The sequence below is a fragment of the Hyla sarda genome, chromosome 8 (genome assembly GCF_029499605.1).
Source record: "Hyla sarda isolate aHylSar1 chromosome 8, aHylSar1.hap1, whole genome shotgun sequence".
Lineage (NCBI taxonomy): Eukaryota > Metazoa > Chordata > Amphibia > Anura > Hylidae > Hyla > Hyla sarda.
Genome location: NC_079196.1, coordinates 190,314,588 through 190,336,869, shown reverse-complemented (window position 1 = coordinate 190,336,869; position 22,282 = coordinate 190,314,588). Strand labels below are relative to the sequence as shown.

Sequence of the window (22,282 nt, the reverse complement as noted above, 5' to 3'; positions counted from 1 at the left end):
AACAGGTTTAAAAGGAGTTTGGTGAAAATTTGTCAAAAAAAAAGGTCAGTTTGTTTAAAGTTTGTCAGTATTTGCCGTGATTGACGTTAAAAGCCTGAGTTATTTATAAAGGGTTGTTTGCATCAGAGCCCACAGCGGTGTGAGACAGAATGGATCGGCGGAGATGAAAGGTCACTTCAAGCCAATGACTGTAAGGAACAGCAGTGTAGCATTGGGTAAAGTGCTTGATAATGTATTTGTTTAGCATATGTAAGTAAGCGGCCCTTATTAAGGTGATTGAATCAGGCCGAAGAAGAAGCAGTGATTAAAGCTGTAATCTCTCTAAAGCATATAAACAAAGGAAGCTGGAGGACCCTTATGAATTCATATTTCCTCTCTTCTCAAAGGCTGTAGATGGATGCAGAGGCTTCACTTCATGACCAGATGTTTCATAATGAACAATATGTCCTGAACAATTGATGTAAAGTACAGAAGGCAGGAGATGAGTCCTTGTTGACATGGGGACATTCAAAGCTCAACAGGTTTCTTTTCATATTGTCCTTATTGAGCGTCTTTCACACTCTTCGAAATATACTTCATGTACTGTAGCACAATGGTGGTTTAAGTAGACCACAGACCCTGGACTGTTCTCCATTCTTAGACTCCTACCTTCACCATCTCCACTCTGCCATACCACATAAATAGTCAACTGTTATGTAGAAACACTTTTGACATGTCTCAGGGTCAAAAGTTTTGATCGGTCTGGGTCTCTGTGCTAATACTGATCAGGAGAATAAGCTTCTCTGGCTTGTCGTGGTCTATGTCTTGTTTCTCCCTTATAAGTCTATAGAGCAGTAAGACAAAGATTGCTACAAGCCGAGGAATGAACAACAATGCTGTGCACTTATCCGGGCTCATTCACCCAGACCAATCAAAACTTTTGACTTTGTGACATGTCAAAAGTTTTTCTAAGTGACAGTGACACTTTAAAGGGCTTTTTGTTGTAAATTTTTTAACAACCTACAATGTATGGAGCTTTCTATTTTCAGCTCTGTTCTATGGTTATGCCACCACTACTGCTCTGGCAAACAGCTGGTTTGCGGGATTCTAGGTGCCGTCCGATTTAATATTAAAGACCTCTCCTTAGGGCAAGGGCCCTATTAGTCTGTGTTACGCCTAGCGCTCCGGGCCCCCGCTCCTCCCCGGAGCGCTCACGGCGTCTTTCTCCCTGCAGCTCCCCGGTCAGTCCCGCTGACCGGGAGCGCTGCTCTGTCATGGCCGTTGGGGATGCGATTCGCACAGCGGGACGCGCCCGCTCGCGAACCGCATCCCAGGTCACTTACCCGTTCCCGTCCCCTGCTGTCATGTGCTGGCGCGCGCGGCTCCGCTCTCTAGGGCGCGCGCGCGCCAGCTCCCTGAGACTTAAAGGGCCAGTGCACCAATGATTGGTGCCTGGCCCAATTAGCTTAATTGGCTCCCACCTGCTCCCTGGCTATATCTAGTCTCCTCCCTTGCACTCCCTTGCCGGATCTTGTTGCCCTTGTGCCTAGTGAAAGCGTTTTGTGTGTTTAATAACCTGTGTACCAGAACTTCTGCTATCTCCCCTGACTACGAACCTTGCCGCCTGCCCCCGACCTTCTGCTACGTCCGACTTTGCTTCTGCCTACTCCCTTGTACCTCGCCTATCTTCAGCAGCCAGAGAGGTGAGCCGTTGCTAGTGGATACGACCTGGTCACTACCGCCGCAGCAAGACCATCCCGCTTTGCGGCGGGCTCTGGTGAAAACCAGTAGTGTCTTAGAACCGGTCCACTAGCACGGTCCTCGCTATCCCTCTCTGGCACAGAGGATCCACCTCCTGCCAGCCGGCATCGTGACAGTAGATCCGGCCATGGATCCCGCTGAAGTTCCTCTGCCAGTTGTCGCTGACCTCCCTACGCTGGTCGCCCAGCAAGCTCGTCAGATCGCCCAGCAGTCGCAACAGATAGCGCAACAAGATCACCAGCTGTCGTACTTGACCACCATGACACAGCAACTCCAGTCACAACTACAGCAAGTACAGTCACAGCTACAGCAGCAACAACCATCTCCTCCGCCAGCTCCTGCACCCCTTCCGCGGCGAGTGGCCGCTCCTAGCCTCCGCCTGTCCTTGCCGGACAAATTTAATGGGGACTCTAAGTTTTGCCGTGGCTTTCTTTCGCAATGTTCCCTGCACTTGGAGATGATGTCGGACCAGTTTCCTACTGAAAGGTCTAAGGTGGCTTTCGTAGTCAGCCTTCTGTCTGGAAAAGCCCTGTCATGGGCCACACCGCTCTGGGACCGCGATGACCCCGTCACTGCCTCTGTACACTCCTTCTTCTCGGAAATTCGAAGTGTCTTTGAGGAACCTGCCCGAGCCTCTTCTGCTGAGACTGCCCTGCTGAACCTGGTCCAGGGTAATTCCTCCGTTGGCGAGTACGCCATACAATTCCGTACTCTTGCTTCTGAACTATCCTGGAATAATGAGGCTCTCTGCGCGACCTTTAAAAAAGGCCTATCCAGCAACATTAAAGATGTTCTGGCCGCACGAGAGACTCCTGCTAACCTGCATGAACTCATTCATCTAGCCACTCGCATTGACATGCGTTTTTCTGAGAGGCATCAAGAGCTCCGCCAGGAAAAAGACTTAGATCTCTGGACACCTCTCCCACAGTCTCCACTGCAATCTGCGCCTAGGCCTCCCGCCGAGGAGGCCATGTAAGTGGATCGGTCTCGCCTGACCCTGGAAGAGAGGAATCGCCGTAAGGAAGAGAATCTTTGTCTGTACTGTGCCAGTACTGAACATTTTTTGGTGGATTGCCCAATCCGTCCTCCACGTCTGGGAAACGCACGCTCGCACCCAGCTCTCGTGGGTGTGGCGTCTCTTGATGCCAAGTCGGCTTCTCCACGTCTCACGGTGCCTGTTCGGATTTCTACTTCAGCCAGCTCTTCCCTCTCAGCCGTGGCCTGCCTGGACTCTGGAGCTTCTGGGAATTTTATTCGGGAGTCCTTTGTGAATAAATTCCGCATTCCGGTGACCCGTCTTGTCAAGCCACTCCACATTTCCGCGGTCAACGGAGCCAGGTTGGATTGCACCGTGCGTTACCACACGGAGCCCCTCCTAATGTGCATCGGACCTCATCACGAGGAAATTGTATTTTTTGTCCTTCCTAATTGCACTTCTGAAGTTCTCCTTGGACTACCCTGGCTTCAACACCATTCCCCAACCCTGGATTGGTCCACTGGGGAGATCAAGAGTTGGGGTCCCTCTTGTTCCAAGGACTGCCTTCAACCGGTTCCCAGTACTCCCTGCCGTGACCCTGTGGTTCCTCCTGTATCCGGTCCCCCTAAGGTCATTAAGGACTCTGCCTGCCACAGGAAATGCCTCTCCCCCCCTCCCAGTCCCATCAGGCAAGCCTCTGTGTCCCCTCATGGCCCTCGTCCTGGTGTCACACTGCCCCGTGCCAGGTCTCGCCCTCTGCCCTCTCTCCCCATTCCTACTCCTGCTGCTCTGCCTGCCGTTGAGGAATCCCTCCATCCTTTCCCGGTGTCCTCATCCCAGGGGAGGCAGTTACCGGACAAAGAGAAGGGGAGACCTAAGGGGGGGGGGGTACTGTTACGCCTAGCGCTCCGGGCCCCCGCTCCTCCCCGGAGCGCTCACGGCGTCTTTCTCCCTGCAGCTCCCCGGTCAGTCCCGCTGACCGGGAGCGCTGCTCTGTCATGGCCGTTGGGGATGCGATTCGCACAGCGGGACGCGCCCGCTCGCGAACCGCATCCCAGGTCACTTACCCGTTCCCGTCCCCTGCTGTCATGTGCTGGCGCGCGCGGCTCCGCTCTCTAGGGCGCGCGCGCGCCAGCTCCCTGAGACTTAAAGGGCCAGTGCACCAATGATTGGTGCCTGGCCCAATTAGCTTAATTGGCTCCCACCTGCTCCCTGGCTATATCTAGTCTCCTCCCTTGCACTCCCTTGCCGGATCTTGTTGCCCTTGTGCCTAGTGAAAGCGTTTTGTGTGTTTAATAACCTGTGTACCAGAACTTCTGCTATCTCCCCTGACTACGAACCTTGCCGCCTGCCCCCGACCTTCTGCTACGTCCGACTTTGCTTCTGCCTACTCCCTTGTACCTCGCCTATCTTCAGCAGCCAGAGAGGTGAGCCGTTGCTAGTGGATACGACCTGGTCACTACCGCCGCAGCAAGACCATCCCGCTTTGCGGCGGGCTCTGGTGAAAACCAGTAGTGTCTTAGAACCGGTCCACTAGCACGGTCCTCGCTATCCCTCTCTGGCACAGAGGATCCACCTCCTGCCAGCCGGCATCGTGACAGTCTGCCAGTAAAAGAGCACTGATCTCATAGATCTAGCCCCAAAAAAGCCTTTAATTCTGGTTAAATAGCAAGCTCGTGTTCAGCTTCTATGGCCATTGGGTGTTACCATTCCTCTTGTCAAAGCACTAGGTTCCCACTGACAGGGTCCAATCATCACTGACAGTATTAGTTTGTGTAGGGGCTTATCCTCTTGACAAGGGGAATGATAACATCCAGTTGTATCCAGTGCAGAGCTAAATCTCCTTTGTAGACCACTTGATTGACAGCTGCAGAACAAAAGATGGCACGCAACTCTGTATTGCTTCATAGCTAAATCATTTAGCTGTGCTATAAAAAGTATCCACGTAGCACAGGAAAATAATGAAGGAACAGGTCAACATAGAACTATTTGCTCTCTAGAAAACGTTAAAAAAAAAAAAGTGCTCCAGAACTGTTATCTCATGTGGAAGTATTTATTAGGACAGACATGTCAGGAGATCTGATTGATCTTCTATAAATCCTATGACTCACAATTGACATCTTCACAGTTTTTTCTCTTTCCTGCCATACTACTAAGAGGCAATGATAAGATCTCTAAATGCAGAGTTTGATGAGATGAGACATCTCTGGCCCCTCTTTTCTGTTGGCCATCGCCAGCTTCTATAGAAACATAAATAAAATCAGACCCTTAGACCTAAATAAATTCAGACAGAAGCAAAGACAAATAGAATCCTGCACTCGCCGCAAAGTAAATGTCTATCGGCTCCTCTTTGGATCTCCCGGTGGACGGGAAGGTAGGTGCGGCAAGTGCAGGATTCTATTTGTCTTTGCTTCTGTATTATTGCCTGAGATATCCTACTGGTGTTTCCTAAATCCCACCGCGAGTCTCGTCTACCTGATAGCATGCAGTGTTTACCTGGGGCTCCTTCCCCTTGTGCCTTCGGTGGAGTTGAGTTTGCAGAGCCACTTCATGCCCTCTGGTGATTACCTAAGTAAATTCAGACCCCGATCCAGACCTATAAGTTAATCTAAACCTGACACAAGAATCATAAATAAATTCAGACCCTGATCCAGACCCTTTAAAATGTTTCTATCCTTTCTCCCTCTTTATCTTTGCCTGCCACCACACACTAGGTCCTAAAGGGGTTTTCCCAACTCAATAGTTATCCCCTATCCTATTGCAGGGGATCCGACAGGATTTCGAGAATTGGTACAAGACTTTCCTGTCAGAATGGAGCAACAGGACCCTGCTCTATTTATTATCCCTAGGAGCTGGGACAAGTACAAAGTTCCGCTCCATAGATTCTCTATGGTAGCCTTGAAGATAGCCCAGGCAACCATCCCGACAGTCTTATTATCAGTATGAACTTTTAGAGACTTAAAGGGGTACTCCGGTGGAATTTTTTTTTTCTAATCAACTGGTGCCAGAAAGTTAAACAGATTTGTAAATTACTTCTATTTAAAAATCTTAATCCTACCAGTACTTAGCTGCTGTATGCTCCACAGTAAGTTCTTTTCTTTTTTAATTTATTTTCTTTCTGATCACAGTGCTCTCTGCTGACACCTCTATCCATGTTAGGAACTGTCCAAAGCAGGAGAGGTTTGCTATGGGCATTTGCTCCGGCTCTGGACAGTTCCTGATATGGACAGAGGTGTCAGCAGAGAGCACTGTCATCTGACAGAAAATACATTTAAAAAGAAAAGAACTTCCTGTGGAGTATACAGCAGCTGAGAAGTACTGGAAGGATCACGATTTTTAAAAAGAAGTAATTTACAAATCTGTTTACATTTCTAGCTCCAGCTGATTAAAAAAATTATTTTCCACCGTTGTACCCCTTTAAACCATTCAGAGCATCCAGAACACGTTGCATTCATTCTTGGTCTTTATTCTTGGAAAGCCATCTGTGCCATATGGATATGGGGTTGTGTATTAGGCACATAAGGGCCATAACTGGCATCAAGGCATCAGTTGGGCACTACAGATCTATGGACTTTTGTGTGAGCCACTGGCTCTATGAACAATGTTGTGCACATGGGGCCCTACTATGTCTAGTTGCACCCAGGGCCACACATATTTGATGACAAAAGTCTTGGCATTTGAATTGCAGTCAATTGAACTAAGTCCACGGAACATATCAGACTTTAGGATGAATAAAAAAACGCTCATTTAATTTGTAGCTCAGATTAAAATGTAACAGCAGGAACGTTCCATTGATTTTATGTTTTTCATGGTTTTTGGCTTTTCTAGTTAATATTATAAAAGGTAATCAGAATAAATGGTATTCATACGGATACCAGGGATGGCAGATGGCCTGTAAATTGCGCTGTATGTCATTCACGCAGTGACATCTGACTGTCAGGAATAATGTGTGTGGTGCCGGCTCCGGCTTTCATCTGCACAATGGCCAGCACTGAACATTAAAAGCATCTATCTTTCATTCTTCACAAACATTTTTCAAGTATGTTTTGTGATGTGTACACAGCTGCAAATGTTAGAAAAGGACTATTATTCATTTTTTCACATACAAAAAGGACACTGTTCTCTTCATTCTACATTCAGAGTCCTGTTATTGCATTTTTTGTGCAGTTTTCTAGATGGTTATTACTTAAAATGATACTCACTAAAAGTATATGCTTAAATGGTCTGTCTACCTAAAGGGAGTGTCTGAATTGGTGCTTTACGACATAGGTCACCCATATTAATTTTAAAATAAGTCGGCAAACTTCTAAGCTCAATTTTCTTTTTGAATACCAGAAGCCTCAAAAATGGTGGGTCCGAACTGGATCCTAGTGATATAGCCTTGTTCAGACAACCCCTCCTATAAAAACTGCCATCTTGGGGATCATCAGATTATTGTGTGCTCCGGAAATTCAGCTGGGAGGGGGAGAGTTTCCTTTGGTAACACAATAGCCCTAAAGTGGCCTGTGCAGGATGGGTTGAAGGGGGGAGAAATGTATTTTTGCACATTTGTAAACTGACTCTCCTGTACCACAGGGCCATACTAAATCTTCCAGATTAGGCGGCACTCTTTCAGTCTGGTTTATAGAGGTGGTTCCTGAGTAAGAAGGAGGTCTTAAGCCAGGGGATCCAATTCTATAATACATATGCCCAAATAGTGCATTTGGACATAAAGGGGGATATTTATCAAAGGATTTAGACTGGTTTTTCCTGTCTAAATTTGTCGCACAGAAAGTCGCAGTCTAAATATGTGCGACTTTTTTGCGACTTTTGTTCCAGAGGATTTTTAGAACATGATGCATGCTAGTCTATTTTAGACGGAAATGCATTGGAAAATGCTTTGGTGCTGAATTTATCAAAAGTGACTTTTCAGCGGCAAGTCGCATCGGCTAAAAGTACGCCGAAATCTCAGACCATGTTGGAGCAGGTTTAAATACAGTCTAAAGCATAGATCACGAAGTCTGTGCACAGAATTTATCAAGAGCCGTGCGCCTTTTGATAAATTAGGCACACAATAGACCTAACCCTCTGTAGTTTGGTCTATATTGATGCGGGACATAGACAGCTTTGATAAATATCCCCCAAAATACTTAACGTTTAGTCCTTCCCATCCCCTCCCATTGTTATATTTGAAAATCCCTACTAAAACATTGAATGTGAATAAGTGGATTATTCCATCTGTTGGCCCATATCGGCTGTAGGTTTTAAACATCCAACATCTAGTTTGAGTCATTCAGCTGCTTGTCGACATCTATTTGTCAGCCTTCCAACTATTGGCCCCCATTTAGTTTTTAGTTATCCAATTGATGTTTCACATCTAATTGTCAGTCATTCAACTGCTGGCCCACATTTAGTTTTCAGCCTTCCACCTGTTGGACCATACAAAGGTTTGAAGGGTCCAACTGTTGGCCCACATCTAGTTTTCAGTCATCCAACTGTTGACCTATATTTAGTGTTTTTTTTTTTTTTTTTATTCATAAAAGGATGAGTCCACAGGGTAATGCCCATGTGCCCTAGTAGGGCTTATAGGCAATGTTTGACTTAATGGGAGAACTCTTAAAATTTATGGTGGTAATAATTTGAATCTTTTTGGATATTGTTAGTATTAGCATTGAAAAAATCAAGCAGTGAATGAAATAGAAGATTTTTTTAATGACTATATAAGAGTTCATTTTGTTTAATATAATATTACTGAATCTCTGGGAAATGTAGGTGAAAGAGCACATAGCTTTCTTGGCCTGTTAAATCCTGACCCATAGTCCACAAGTGGTTTCCTGAACGCAATGTTGCATTTTCCTTTCTGAATTACCAATATGGCCTTGTTGAAGATAAAACTAGAGACATTCAAAGGTAGAAAATGACTTTTGTGTAATGTGAACCACGCTACGCTCATACTGCATGATTGCAAGTAAAGAAGAAAAAATACTCCATTAAATAGAGATCAACAGAGCATTGTAGCGTTACATATGATCAGAGAAGTAGCATATCATGACATCACCCCAATAGGGCAACAATACTGAAGAACATTCGTCAGAAGGAGAAAATTCTGTGTGGATAGGAAATAATGATGAAATATACTTGTTATCCTCTTACCTGAGAAATGGATCTCTAAGGTTACTACATCTTTGTGTAGCATTGCAGTAGGGTTGAAGTTCATGTTCTTCTAATCTCCCTGTAATCCAGTTAATTCTTCTCTAATTCTACGGCAATTAGTTTCCTAAATATATTGTGATTGGATTAATTGCTGACTTCTTCTTAGGCTTATGATGTCCCTTGTTTAACCTAAAATTCCTAATTCAGATTTTGGTCTTTTGTTAGATCTATGGCTTGAATTATAATATTGTTGTATCGGCACATGCCATTATAGGTTTCAGTGTTGAAATGTTGCTTTTATTTAGAAAAACTTTTGACATATCACAGGAACATGTCAAAAGTTTTGATCATTGGGGGGTTTCAATGGAGAAAGAGCCAGGAGAAATGTGTGGCATTGCTGGTTACTCCATAGGCTTATCATGTAGCAGGGAGACAAAGATTGACATGAACCAGGGAGTGAACAGCAATGCCGCACACTTCTTCCGACTCATTTTCATGATCGGTGGGGGTCTAAGCACTCATACCCCCACAAAACTTGTCCCTGTGACATATCAAAAGTTTTCCTAAGTGACAGTGCCCATTTAAGCATATTAGACAGCTGTTGGCTAAAAGTTTGAGTCCAAAGAATATTTACTGTTGGTTCATCCAAATATGCATATTTAGTGTGTGGAGAGATAAGCCCAGGAGGACTTGCCTAAAGAAAAAATACGATTCGACCAATACCCTTTAGTCCTAAAAGCTGATATCCACTAAGGTATGCCAACATCCATAGTTTATGTCCCAATGTTTGATCTCCAAGCCATCATTTTTGGTTCTCAAAGATGGCATCTCCAAGCCAGCAGTTAATTGTTGTTGCATTGTGTTATACTCCCGTTCTCCTATTGTCCATGTATATCTAATGTTTATTGTGCCTAATGTTTTCTATTGACACCTGATGGTTGATCTGTGCACTAAACACCCATAGATGGTTAGAAGGTTCTAAAAGGTGGGAGGTCACCAATCAATCCCTTTTCTAGCTTAAAGGAGGATATCCTGTCTACTGTAGAATGGAAGAGTCTAGTTAAGAGTAGAGGTGTCAGGGTAGTGCATATAATTGGTGTGGGTAGGGGTAGAGAGCGAAGGGCAGAGTCTTCAGAAAGCCTGGGTTGCATGGGCATACTTTGAAGCAAAGATAGCTAATGCCCAGGGTTTGTCAGTCCTGTTTAAAAGGGTAACTACATATATTCTTCAAATGAAGTGGTCAAGAGGACAAACTCTGTTATTCATCAAGAATAAGTTTGCACAAGTGCCCCGCTGCATTACAGGACCTGTAAGAGCCTTGTTGGTCATCAAAAGTGGCTAAATTGGCTTCAACTATCTGCCTATACCCTATAGTTTGGCAATGTAGACCAATAAGGTACATTTTTTAAACCTAAGGGCTCCCAAGTCAATAGAAGGCATTGAAAACAGGGACAGTTGATCTCTTTCTCTTCATCTCAGGAGAAAAACTGGACCAAAGACCCTTTTTCCTCTTTTTTTTAAATATACCTAGTAGTCATTCAGTTTTCAAAGATTCACAGTCAATTTGATTGGATTGTTTTTTAGGTTATTCGGAGATGCTGAGAAATGGGAGATTTGCCTCTATATACTAGTGTAATTTCTATGACCCCCATCCCCTTTCCTATCTCTTATGTTTTATTTCAGTTTGATGGTTGTGCCATAGAGATGTGTATAACACAATGAAGCTACAAATAGTGTATCTTTCTCTATATGACCCAGAATATCAATTTGAATGGGCACCATAGCGGTGCTGCAGGATTTTGCTGTAGATTAACGCTAATTGCTCTTGGTTCCAGCAATAGGTCAACTTATTTTAGGGAGTCCTTTTTAACAAAACAGGATTGTAGAAAGCAGAAAACCCCCTTGTAACATCATGGGTTAATCCTGTGTCTATTAACAAATTATAGGCTAATTTATTTCCAAAAGGTTCCCTGCTCTACTGGGGCATAGCTATGATAGAGGTCGCAGTCATAACTGAAGGGGCCCAAAGGCTCATCTGTCACATAATAAGGCACCTATTGCTAATTTCTAGCTGGATATTGTTCTTGCTGGTTCAGGTATTTTGGATATCAAATACGGCAGTTTCCTAATATATATTAAGTTATCTCCAAACCAGAGGTGGACTTTAGATGCAACATATGTCCTAATCCAATTGCTTATGTACCGTCAGATCAGACCACTGATCTAATCCAGATAATGTTGCCACCTTTCTTGCAAAAAAATTACTGCCATGCTAATTTGCATTATTAATTATAAATGCGTGACATCACAGGATACACATATATGGGGGGCGGGGGATACGGGTGGAAATTTTGTCCTATTCTGACCCCTATAACTTTTTTATTTCTCCTTACATGGGGATGTGTAAGGCTAATTTTTTTGCGACCCGATCTGTAATTTTTAACGGTACAATTTTTGTTTTGATGTGACTTTTTGATCGCTTTTTTTAAATTAAATTCGGGAGTTGCAGTTACTTACTAACTACAACTAACAGCATGCCCTGATATAGCCTGTGGCTAAGCAGCTGCCCCAAATGAAAACTACAACTCCCAGCATGTTGGACTATACAGTAGTATATAGTATAGGTCAATGTTTCTCAACCAGGGGTGCCTCCAGCTGTTGCAAAACTACAACTCCCAGCATGCCCTGATACATCCTGTGGCTCAGCAGCTGCCCCAAACGAAAACTACAACTCCCAGCATGTTGCACTATATAGTAGTATATAGTATAGGTCAATGTTTCCCAACCAGGGGTGCCTCCGGCTGATGAAAAACTACAACTCCCAGCATGTTGGACTATAAAGTAGTATATAGTATAGGTCAATGTTTCCCAACCAGGGGTGCCTGCGGCTGATGAAAAACTACAACTCCCAGCATGTTGGACTATACAGTGGTATATAGTATAGGCCAATGTTTCTCAACCAGGGGTGCCTCCAGCTGGTGCAAAACTACAACTCCCAGCATGCCCTGATACATCCTGTGGCTCAGCAGCTGCCCCAAACGAAAACTACAACTCCCAGCATGTTGGACTATATAGTAGTATATAGTATAGGTCGATGTTTCCCAACCAGGGGTGCCTCCAGCTGATGAAAAACTACAACTTCCAGCATGTTGGACTATATAGTAGTATATAGTATAGGTCAATGTTTCCCAAGCAGTGGTGCCTCCAGCTGAGGAAAAACTACAACTCCCAGCATGTTGGACTATACAGTAGTATATAGTATAGGTCAATGTTTCTCAACCAGGGGTGCCTCCAGCTGTTGCAAAACTACAACTCCCAGCATGTCCGGACAGCCGTTGGCTGTCCGGGCATGATGGGAGTTGTAGTTTTGCAACAGCTGGAGGCTCTCCAGTTGGGAAACACTGGTATAGTATATAGTGCAACATTCCGGGAGTTGGAGGATTGGTTGGATAAATACCGGCCAATGCATTGCCGATATTTTTTATATAAAAATACCGGCAGGGTGGCCAAAATACCGTCTGTGCTGGTAAAATACCCGCCAGGTGGCAACCCTAAGTCCAGAGAAAGCCTTTTCTTCCCCTACAGTGTTTTGTGAACTCCGCCATGGACATCTGCAAGCTGAGAAGAGGGTTAACAAAGGGATTACCGCAGAAATGCAAGTCAGAGAAAATGCCGAGGTTTAAAACACTGAGCATCTTCCTCTCTAAACACAGCCCTCAGAGATGTATGGACTTGTTTTAAAGCTTGTTTAGGAAGGATTAGCAGAGGAAAGGAACCCGTCTGAATCAGATTTGTGATAATAGCTTTTCAAGATGCAGAGGTGAGCAGTGCATGAAGCCCCATTCTAAACACATCGGGATAGGAAAGAGCAAAATTAGAAAACCCAGTTCATATTTTTGTTAGTTTGCCGGGCGCCACTTATAAAATCCCATCATCCCGCCACAATGTACCATGCACAAACCTAAGCTCCTTAATAGACTGTAACTACCTATTCACATAGACAGATAGAATTTCCCCTTTGTATAATGAAATGCGGTAAGTGACATCCCGAGATAAGACAGACTGACGCTCTGTTACCACCATGTGTTGGAATGATTTATGCCCTCGATGAAAACGGCGGCTAAATGTAGTTTAGGATAGAGAGCTCCCCCTCAAAGTAAATTATAACTGAGATAAACGCTAGGTGGTCTGTGTATTGAAGATCGCTTTGTAAATTCCCTGCGGATAATATTTTAAAGGGGTACTCCGGTGGGAATTTTTTTTTTTTTTTCAAATCAACTGGTGCCAGAAAGTTAAACCGATTTGTAAATGACTTCTATTAAAAAAAATGTTTTACCCTTCCAGTACTTTTTAGCAGCTGTATGCTACAGAATAAATTCTTTTCTTTTTGAATTTCTTCTTTGTCTTGTCCACAGTGCTCTCTGCTGACACCTGATGCCCGTATCAGGAACTGTCCATAGCAGGAGAAACTCACCATAGCAAACCTATGCTGCTCTGGACAGAGGTGTCAGCAGAGAGCACTGTGGACAAGACAAAAAAGAATTTCCTCTGTAGCATACAGCTGCTAAAAAGTACTGGAAGGGTAAAGGTTTTTTTAATACAAGTCAGTAACAAATCTGTTTAACTTTCTGGCACCAGTTGATTTAAAAGAAAATGTTTTCCACCGACATACCCCTTTAAGTTGCAGATTTGCCTTAAAGGGTATGTATACTTTTGTAACCATTGATTCAATGTATTTAAGATAATAAAGAAGCAATCATTCAAAGGGTTGGATTAAACTAGTTTACAGTTTTATTTATACAGTCACTAAGCATGTAGACCTATGGGTCTGGGTGGACACAGTCTACAAAACAAATTTTCTCTGTTGCGCTATGCTGCAGTCATGTGTTGGGGCCTATTTACACTACGTCTTTTCCGAGCAGAACTCTGCTCCGGAGCTCCACTCTGTAAAATACAGTGCAGCAGCCTGCCATTGCTTTCAATGGGATTTTGATGCACCATTCACTACTAGAATTTCTGCTGTAAAAATTCCGGGCTATCTTGTGAATGTGCTTGGAAATTCATTGCTGTCTATGAAGACAACGCATTTCCAAGCAGTCCTAGCGCTGGCTTGTACAACTGGCTCCTGCTGCTGATGAAGTATGTACGGGTGGAGATTCCATAGTATTAATGAACCCTTAGGGTCTTTGTTCATGGGCAGCTAGTTGCCGATTAATTATATACAAGTGGATAGGCACTCATTAGTAGGACCCTTTAGACAAGCTATTAATAAGCAGTGAACTGCCGCCCAAATGTTTACTGGATTGTTCATATGGCCATTAAAATCTATTATTTGGCAGCCAATTGTAACACTCACGTTTCTGAAGACAGGAACCCGGTGGATGTGGATCGGACTCGGACCGTACCAGGGAGCGAAGTCTAAGGTGCCGCTGGTTTTCACCAGAGCCCGCCGCAAAGTGAGATGGACTTGCTGCGGCAGGTGGCACCCAGGTCGCTACCCTTGGCACAGCTCAACCAAACAGGCGGCGGAGGAGATGCGAGGCACAGGAGGGATAAGGAAGCTCGTAGTCTGGATAGAAGAAGGTCAGGGCAGGAGGCACAGTAGTGTAGTCAAGGCGAAGAAGGAGTTCAGTAGTCTGATGGCAGAGGAGAAAGGTCAAGTCACAAGAGCAAGAGATCTGATACACGGCAAGGTAATACTGAGGATCGCTTTCTCAAAGGCACAAGGCAACAAAGATCCGGCAGGGGAGTGAGGAGGGTGGAGGAATTTATAAATGAGCGTACTGGCCCTTTAAATCTTAAAGCTCCAGCGTGCGCACCCCCTAGGGGATGGGGACACATTGTCACGATTCGGCTACGGGTTGTGGATCCGCTGTGTCAGCGAGGGATTGGCGTGGACCGTGCTAGTGGACCGGTTCTAAGAGGCTACTGGTTTTCACCAGAGCCCGCCGCAAAGCGGGATGGTCTTGCTGCGGCAGTAGCAACCAGGTCGTATCCACTAGCAACGGCTCAACCTCACTGACTGCTGAGAAGGCGTGGGACAGAAGGACAAGGCAGAGGCAAGGTCAGACGTAGCAGAAGGTCGGGGGCAGGCGGCAAGGTTCGTAGTCAGGATGGATAGCAGAAGTTCAGGTACACAGGCTTTGGACACACTAAACGCTTTCACTGGCACAAGGCAACAAGATCCGGCAAGGGAGTGCATGGGAGGAGATCAGATATAGCCAGGGAGCAGGTGGAAGCCAATTAAGCTAATTGGGCCAGGCACCAATCATTGGTGCACTGGCCCTTTAAGTCTCAGAGAGCTGGCGCGCGCGCGCCCTAGAGAGCGGAGCCGCGCGCGCCAGCACATGACAGCAGGGGACCGGGACGGGTAAGTGACCTGGGATGCGATTCGCGAGCGGGCGCGTCCCGCTGTGCGAATCGCATCCCCGACGGCCATGACAGTGCAGCGCTCCCGGTCAGCGGGACTGACCGGGGAGCTGCAGGAAAAAAGACGCCGTGAGCGCTCCGGGGAGGAGCGGGGACCCGGAGCGCTAGGCGTAACACACATGCTCCAGAGAAGAGAGGCAGAGGCAGGAGAAACACTCGGAGAGTGACTGACTGGGGCTCACATGCGGGCGCGTCCCACGATGCGAGTCACAGCCCCGTCGGCAGCAGAAGGTTAGGGGACCATGCGCTCACACCCAGCGTGTGTGGCCAGAGCGCATAACATAACAAACATTCTATTTATAAAAACCATATACAAAATGGCATAGAAAGACTCCCATATCAATTCTGTCGTTTAACCCTGCGTTTTCCTGTGCTCGTGTTCTTAATATCCATCTTGCTTCTATTTCTCATAATTTTTTGACAATGTCCTGGCCTTCTTCTGTATGTATTTTTCGTATGCCCATAAATGAATGTCTGTCTGTATGTCTATTATGTTCAGCATTCACACTAGGACGGCTATACCCTATGGGCAGCTGTTATGATTAAAACGCATTAATAGCTCAGAACACTCCTTTGATTTACAAGCCAAAGCCCTGATGGAACGCCTGTTACTGAGAGGCTACCCTAAAGACGTACTTGAAAAAGCTCTACTACGAGTACAAAAAACAGACCAAAAAAACCCTACTGAGAACAACTCACAGAAAACATACTAGATTTAAACAAAACACTGAAACTACATTTAAATATTTTCATTTAAATATAGTCCGTTAGCAGAGGTCCTAAAAAATCTATCTTGTCCCATTGGGGAATTATAGAAAGGTCCCTTGCGTCTACAAAAATCTATGATTACTTTCAAAAGTAGAAAAAAAACCTTAAGGCTAAGTTTCCACTTGTTTTTTTTTCTGGCAGTTTTTGGAGAACAGCCACTGCAGTTTTTGAGCCAAAGTCAGAAATGGATCCATAAGGGAGGAGAAGTGTAAGTCCTTCCTTTATATGTCCTATTCCTTTTGAATACACTGCTGGCTTTGGCTCAAAAACTGCAGTGGCTATTTTCCAAAAACTGCCAGAAAAAAAACCAAGTGGAAACTTAGCCTAAAGATGTACTAGTCAGAAGCCGGTTCTCTGATTCTAATAAAAACACTAGTATCTTTCTGAATAAAACACAGATAAAAGGAAACTGGAGGTGCGGACGCTGTAACTGGTGTGCCTATTATCAGACAGGCAGAACCATTTCAATGTGCGGTGTGAACAGGTACCTTAATGAATTTATGTGCTGCAGAACAAAGAATGTAGTGTATGCTATAACCTGTAAATGTAAACGTTATTACATTGGGAGCACAATTAGATCGGTCAATATACGATTCAGAGAGCATGTTAGATCCACAACTACTGGCAAAGGTTCGCCTAGATTAATAGAACACATAAATACTGAACATAATGGACGTACTGACAAACTGTCATTTATGGGCATACATAAAAAAATACATACAGAAGAAGGCCAGGACATTATCAAAAAATTACAAGAAATAGAAGCAAGATGGATATTAAGAACACGAGCACTGGAAAACGCAGGGTTAAATGACAGAATTGATAGGGAAGTCTTTCTATGACATTTTGTATATGTTTTTTTTATAAATAGAATGTATATATTTATATGTATTTGTATTACACAGTACTTTTCTATTTGTACCACACCTTCCACTCACCTGTGTTCCACGTCACTGGAAGGGGAGTGTTCTTAAGATATGGTGCACAGGTTAGAGGAAATGATCTGTCAAATTTCCGAAGGGAAAGAAACAGCTGTCACCTATTAGTGCACACTTGGGCCTCATACTCGAAGCGGCATGCTGCCACCTTAACCTGTCTGTTTGGATCTTATGAAATGAAGAAGTCACACTGTACACGGTTAGTGCCTGTGCAATCCCTCCTGTTATTTATATCTATATACTGTCATGAGTCTGATAAAAAGAGACAGTACTCTTTGGAAATTAATAAAGAGGTTATCTGGTATGGAAAGAATCTTATCAAACTTCTTAAATTTTTTATTGTATTTTTGTTTTGTCTGACAGTAGTATAAAAAAACAAAAGGAAAAATACTTACTTTACCAATCTAACAATGAATTCCAGATCTAACTCCATTAATGTCACGTACTCCCAACATCTGACTTCTGTAGCCAATCACTAGCCAATGTAAAGGGGACACATCGGCCCTGATTTACTATTGTAAACCCGACATGTTTTGTCAGGATTTTGCACCAGAAATTCTGTCTGCGCCAGAATTTGTGCCAGAATTGAAAAAAAAAAAACCCGACTAACTCTTCATTTTACTGAGAAAACCCGAAAAGGGGGCGTTGGCTCTGGGAAAAGTGGGTGTGGTCTTCGAAAAGGGGAATGTCCCTGATATTCTCACAAAAACCCAACATTTTAACTAAGGTTTCCACAGAAAATGTGGTGGGTTTCAGCTGAGGAAAACCCGACAGATCAGAATATGTATAAAAAATTTAGGTAAACCTTAGTAAATACCCTGGGAAAAAAATTGTAGGGAATTAAAACCCACAAAGAAAACTTCACTCCACTCTTAGTAAATCAGGGCCATCATGTTACAGCCAGTAAATGGCTGTAATGGTCAACAAGCTATGCTATTGCTAGCACTGGGTAAAAAATACAGGTGAGAGATAAAGGAAGCATCGGCATGAGAGTGTCAGGGGACTGTAGTAAATATTTCACTTTTTTTTAAATTATTTTATGCAATTGTCAGCTGTTGACAGAATATTACATCAGGATAGGAAATCCATTTTAATTGAGGTGGTCTACCATTCAGACCCCTTATACAAAAAGCTTCAAAAAGCCCCTCTCAGCCCATGTTCACATGTCAGAATTTCCGCGCCGGATTCCGACAGATTTCCGGTTTCTGCATAAAGAATGAACACATGCAGTGTGGAGACTGCATGGAATGCATAGCCATCTATGAGATGGTGCATTCATGTGCGGTCCTAGCGCTGCCATATTGTGCCAGTGCCCGCACTCTCGGGAATGTCCGTGCGGACATTCCAGCGTGTGAACGTAGCCTTACTCTCTGGTGGACCCATCATGTTGGTGAATTACACAGACCCCTGTGATTTTAGTGGACACTGTGTGCTTCTTTTCCTTGAACAATTCCTGCTGAGTTCCTCAAGAGTTCACAGCTTAATACTATGGCCTCTGCAACAGGACAACCTGCGATCAGGCCATTGTCAAGACCACCTTCCAACAAGTAAAGTTTTAGTCTCGGAAGAATTTCCTGTGAAATGGGGTTGAGGAGTTGTTCGGTTTCATAATTTTTTTTATTTAAAGAGGGACATACTATTCAAAAATTAAAATGGGCATTAACTTCTCTACCGATTCCCCATTACTGCTGTTCCGATGCTTACAGTGTCCCTATACTTTCCACTTCCTGATTTCAATTTTGATATACAGGAAATGGCAACTTAGCCAGTTATTGACCGAAGTAGTGATTTTATATTGCCAGCTATTTCTATGTGTCAAGATGGGACCAGGTCGGTAGGGACCAGACATCCCTTTTATTATAACTGAGAAAAAAAAAGATTTTTTTATGGGAATGGTTTACCTAGAAGTTTGTTATGGGGATTTTCTCCTGCTCTGGACAGTTCCTGAAATGGACAGAGGTGTCAGCAGAGAGCACTGTGGTCAGACAGAAAAGAAATCCCCCCAAAAAACATATAGCAGCTGATAAGTACTGAAAGGATTAAGATTTTTGAAAAGAAGTAATTTACAAATCTGTTTCACTTTCTGGCACCAGTTGATTTAAAAAAAAAAAAAAAAAAATTCCACTGGAATACCCCTTTAAGGTTATGTTCTCACACCGCATTTTGGGCTGCCTTTTGATCTGTATAATGACTTTTTTTTTTTGATGGTTCAGTAATTAAATTCATTAAAGAAACGACTGTTAATTTGTATTCAGAAAAAATTAATAAACTTAATTTTTGGGTTGTAAAGATAAGGGCAAGGACCTTTTTTCTGCCATTTGTGTCTGTGACTGTGTTGCACTTTTTTTTTTTTTTTTTTTTTTTTGGAACAACAAAAATTTACATTCGTTGCTCTTCATCCCGAATAAATCTTTCACCTTTTACTTAAGATGTCTGTGGAGAGAAACAATTATGAGTTTCATATAATTTTTTTCATATCATGGCAAAAGCTGAATTTTTTTTTTTTATAAAAAAAAATTGCATTCGTTGTACACATTTTTTAGGACGACAAAAGTTTGCATTCGTTGTACACAAGAAAAACAAACAATCCAAAACAAATACAATTGGAAAAGCTTTGAAAAATACAAAAAGCATTTAACAAAAAAAAAAAAAAGGCAAAACAAAACATTGGCATACACATATGGGAGAGATTTATCAAAACCTGTGCGGAGGAAAAGTTGACCAGTTGCCCATAGCAACCAATCAGATTCCTTCATTCATCTTTCTGAGGCCTTTTCAAAAATGAAAGCAGCAATCTGATTGGTTGCTATGGGCAACTCAGCAACTTTTCCTTTGGACAGGTCTTGATAAATCTCCCCCATAGCTTCAAAATGAAGCTGTCCCAGCAAATGGCTGATAAAGTACGGCAGGGTTTCCTAACCAGGGTGCCTCCAGCCGTAGCAAAACTACAACTCCTAGAATGCACGGACAACCGAAGGCTTATGTTTTCTTGCACAGTAACTTGATATTAAAAGTATACCGGAGGGGTAATTTTGTATCATAGTACGTCAGGATGAACCCATTAAGGTTATGTCAAAAGCAATTTTCGGTAAACAATAATTTAATAACTCAGCCCCTGCCTTCTACTCCCTTCAAGACGTCTTACCCGATTAATCCGAAGGTGATTGAAGGCCATGAGCTAAAAAATGCAATCATCTCCCAAACGACAAGGTGGATGAGCGTGGATGAGTGTGGATTTCCTTATTCATACCGTATGATGAGAACAATTATACTTTTCTCTCTTAAAAAAGAGAAAGGAGGGTTTATGATCAAAACCTGTAAATTTTTTTATTTTTTTTTGCTTTTTTTGTGGCATTTTTACTAGGAAAAAAAAGGTTTTTTCCAGCACATTTTTCTTCCATTCTTTTTTTTTTCTTTTCAAAGTAAAGGTTTATTGACATTTTTTTTTCAAGACAAGCAAACAGATAAAATAAATGTACGTATCAACAAATGAGACAAAAATATGAAACTGTCCAAAATAATACTCTGAGAGGATACAGTCTAACCGATAATATAGCATATTTACTATCAACAACATGCGATAGGTCATAGGGCAATAGCTGAGCTACATAACTAAGCCAATGAACCTGCGAACCTAGGCTACCTCGTCAAGTAGAAGAAGACAATTGGGCCATATAGGATGGCAAGCTAGTTAGTACAAGCCCTGCAGGGAGCAGGCCGGACCCCCACCTCAGTAGAGGCCTGGGACCAATAGATTCTAATCAGTTGGAGTGCATAGGATAGAAGAAGAGATTGAACAGCTCCACGACATGTGGATTACGGAAGAGATTAGGAAAAAGAAAGAGAGCAGAGGGGATGACTGAAAGGGGGGAGGGTGTGGCGGGATAGGAGGAAAGGAACAGGACTCAGGTCAAGAGTAAGTGCTGTAGTTACCTCACGAAGTGGACTTTGCCTGCGGCTCCCGGGTGCCTCGAGCCATCACTACAGAGTTGCAAGAAGTCGACGGTAGATCAGTGGTAGAATACATTTTCAAGGTGCAGGGCTGCAAAGTCACTAGATGACACAAATTCCAACCAGGGCATCATATGGCATAGAACCTATCAATCTGGCTCCGGGAGTCTGCGAGAAGTTCTTCCATTCTGTGTATATGGGTGACTTCCTGGAGCCAGGAGGAAACTGAGGGAGGTGTCACAGATTTCCACAGCCTCGGAATCACGGTCCTGGCTGCCAAGAGTAGAACATGTATCAGGCGTGTAGATGGGTGGGGTGTATTTCTTGGGAGGATGGATAGGAGTAATGGCTTGGGTGTCTTTGGGATTCGGGTCGAGGTCAGCCGGGAGATAATATCAAGGATTTGTGACCAAAATTGGGTCAGTGAAGGGCAATCTACCCAGATCCCCCACACCTCCAGCACACATCCTGAACATTCGGGTAGATGCGAGCAAGTAAGGCAGGTACTCGGTACCATCTAGTCATGATTTTATAGTTGGTCTCATGTGCTTTACAAGAGGTGGAGGACCTGTGGCACCATGAGAAGGCCCACTCCTCCGCTGAGATAGAACAATCCAGTTCCTTCTCCCAAGTGGAGCAGAATAATGGAGGCTCAATAGAGTGTGTTTCCAGCAAAAGGGAGTATATCAAACTTATGGATTTATGGATCGGGGTAGTGGAAGAGCATAGCTGTTCAAAGGGCGTTAACTGTCTATGAAGGGCCAGGCTTTCCTTGTGTGTTCTATGGAAGTGCGTAAGTTGTGTGTATTGGAACAAGTGTGCAGGGAGTAAGGTAGAGCCAGTGATCAGGTCTGAAAGGGATCTCAAGCCATCAGAGGCCAGAAGATCCCTGAAGACAGGAGCACTGTCCCTTCTTAGAGACAAGAAGGTAGAGACCCGGAGCGCTGGCTGGAAGACCGGATTCTTAAATAAAGGGGTTTGAGGGCCTGAGGGGGAGAGAATTGACCCTAGCTTAAGGTACGAGTGATATATTTTTATGAGTGAAGATGTAATCGGCGGCTCGCTACGAGTTGGGTTCCTAGGCAGGGCACCCGCCGGGAGCCAAAGCATAGACTTGATGTCAAAAGCCGAGGATGTAGATTCAAGGGTAAGCCAATGTTTCGTCTGCCTATGGTGGAACCCATCTAAAATTCTATTAAGCCCCGCGGCTAAGTAGTACGCAGTAAAGTGAGGTAACGCCAACCCACCCTCTTTTTTGCGCCTGATCAAAAGCTGTTTGGCAAGCCTCGGGTGACGGCCCGCCCAGACAAAGACAGTTTGGATCGCAGAGACCTCCTTAAAAAATGAG

At 44.0% G+C, this 22,282-nt stretch overlaps 1 non-coding gene across 1 annotated transcript; it reads left to right on the top strand.

The window, feature by feature from the left end:
* The first annotated feature begins 19,364 nt into the window (after window positions 1-19,364).
* On the top strand, window positions 19,365-19,479 carry LOC130290139 (U5 spliceosomal RNA). The gene has a single exon (XR_008847516.1). It is a non-coding gene; the product is annotated as a U5 spliceosomal RNA (small nuclear RNA).
* The last annotated feature ends 2,803 nt before the right edge of the window (window positions 19,480-22,282 follow it).